General features: G+C 50.5%; 1 protein-coding gene across 1 annotated transcript in view; it reads left to right on the top strand.

The window, feature by feature from the left end:
• Positions 1-1,088: 1,088 nt before the first annotated feature.
• Positions 1,089-2,385, top strand: part of LOC119590842 (transcriptional regulator ovo-like) — a gene marked incomplete in the record, with an annotated part of 26,993 nt that continues 25,696 nt past the window's right edge. The window contains 1 exon segment of the mRNA XM_037939599.1: positions 1,089-1,208.

Below are 2,385 nucleotides of genomic sequence, written 5' to 3'. Positions count from 1 at the left end.
TTATTGTACGTGTATTTTAATCACATGTCAGGGCCTATACTGGATTACATACCCAGGGTAGTTAGTGTATCTTCAGTGTGCAGAAAAAATAACAATACATTTGTTTGGCTCCCCAAAGGACAGTTATGTGAAGGGAGTTGTCGATTAGGTTTTTAAAAAGTTATTTTTATGAATTAAACAATCTCTTAATATGACTATTATAAATATTTACACAAATTTCATGCAAATCGTTACATGTACGTTATAGAGTTTACACACATTACCCACATCTATGACTTATAATTAAAAGCCTGAACAGGTAGAGCTGTCCGGCACGCCAGCGCATGCGCGGTAGACGAGCGCTGTGAGCGAACGGACACTTTCACTACACTCACTACTTGCGGCTCACTACTTGCGTAGCGTACAAGTCTCCGAGGCCAGCGCACCTGGCTAGTCAACACTGACTGGGTGACGATACCGGCGGCAGGTGCTGTGTTGTCGCTCGTAGCCGCCACGTCCCACCTTCGCGTTGTGTCTTCGACGCTGTTTTGTGGTGCTTAAACCTTGAATATTGTGCTGAAGTGCTGACTTGCCCCCCAAGAGTACAGTGATGACTCAAACAGCTGAAATGCAGTAAATAGAACAGACCTGAAAAGAAAAGAAACTATTCCGAAGACGCCAAATATTGTTCGTATAGTGCAAATAAAGTGTTCTCAAGATGCCGAAGATTTTCTTGATCAAGGAGCGCCTGCAGGAGCAGCAGACGAGGCTCCTCGAGGCACAGAAGGCGGGCGCGGCGCTCGAAGACGATCGCGGCCGCAATGATGTCAGCAGCTTCAGGGACTCGCCCTCCTCCCTGGATATGCGGAGGGACAGGTCGCTGCCCAGGATATTTCACATGGACACGTCCTCCCCGCCACCGCGGAAGGAGAGCGCCTCCCAGCCCCTCGACCTCGCGCGAGAGAGTCGCCTCGACCTGGTGCGGGAGGACAGACTGAACTTGTCACGAGAGAGCCGACACGACATCTCACGCGACGGCCGGCTCGACCTGTCACGAGAGAGCCCGCTTGACCTGGAGCAGGACAACTGTTCCCTCGACCTCCGGCTGGGAGACAGGTCCCGCGAGAGGCGCCCAGCGAGTCCCAGAAGTCCCTCACGGTATACGTCTCCGCACCTGCTGGAGGAGCACCCCGAGAACCAGCCGCTGTCGCTCACCATCCGGGACAGAGGTAAGAACGCCGAAACGTGACCAGTTCAGACGACTCATCTCCGTCTCTTCTTTTTCCTTTGAGCTTATTCTGGGATGCTTGGTGTGAATTTTGGGAGATGTGTGCGACTTGTCTCATATTCCTTGCAAATGTTGAGGCATACTGGTTGGCCTTCTTTTTTCGTGCTTTCCTGTCAGCTCATGAATGTTGCGTGTGAGTCTGAATTTCCTGAAAGTGTTTCATCACATTAGCTGTTTGTTACCTATACAAAATAGCCGGTAGGTTTAAATGTATGCGTTTTGCTGCCTTTTTTGAGACAGCAGCCACAGCATTAAGACATCACAAGAGACTACTAAATAACATCAAGCTCCTTAGGATCAGGAGGAAAGCGAAAACATAACGCAAAAGGCATCGTTAGGGGAAGTAGGAAGTGATTGCGCCACAGTCCTGTCGGCGACTTGTTGACCCTGGCCCTACAGGTACTCCCAACGGGACTTTAGAAAAGATGTTTGGAAAGGAGCATTGGGTGCTGGATCCTATATGGACTCAAACAGGTTCCTCGCTGCCCAGATCTTACCAAGGGAGCCAGGGTTTATAGACGTGGGCTTATCTTTGGCAAGTCGAGTCAACGGTCCAGGCTGGAAGGGGACGAGGCCCTTCGGGATGCGTAGTTATCCGCCCCATGGACGTCCCCCGGAGGAAGGAGGAGGGAGACCAAGGGCGCCCTCCTTCGCCTCCGCAGTGGACGGAGACGCCACCGGTACGACAAGTTTTCTCAAAACTTATGTCAACTACTTATTATATGATGGAGCCGACACGGTTGGGCGGTTCGCTAGGCTTCTTATGTAAGGTAGTCCAGGTTGTTGAGTTCGTGATGGTCACTTCCCAATGCATCTCCCAGGCTGGAAATAAACTCCCCGCATTTCCTCTTCGCATGACACAAGGAACTAGAAAAAAGCCCTATATGTAACTCATATTTGTACGTATGCTGTTGTCAGAAGAGCAGTCGGCGGGACTAGTGAAAGGATTCTTGTATCATGTCGAGGCTTTCTCATGCCGCCCTGTCACTGTTCATACTGGCCGTCATTTGATTGTTAATTGCAACCTTAATGGGCCGAAAATGAGAGCACAGCCCTCACGGCGTCCCGCAGAAATTTCCCCCCCCTTAATCGAAAACCTTGCGAGTCTACTGGGTGAA

The sequence above is a fragment of the Penaeus monodon genome, chromosome 27 (genome assembly GCF_015228065.2).
Source record: "Penaeus monodon isolate SGIC_2016 chromosome 27, NSTDA_Pmon_1, whole genome shotgun sequence".
Classification (NCBI taxonomy): domain Eukaryota; kingdom Metazoa; phylum Arthropoda; class Malacostraca; order Decapoda; family Penaeidae; genus Penaeus; species Penaeus monodon.
The sequence above is the reverse complement of the archived record's forward strand: the minus strand, read 5'-3'. Positions and strand labels throughout refer to the sequence as shown.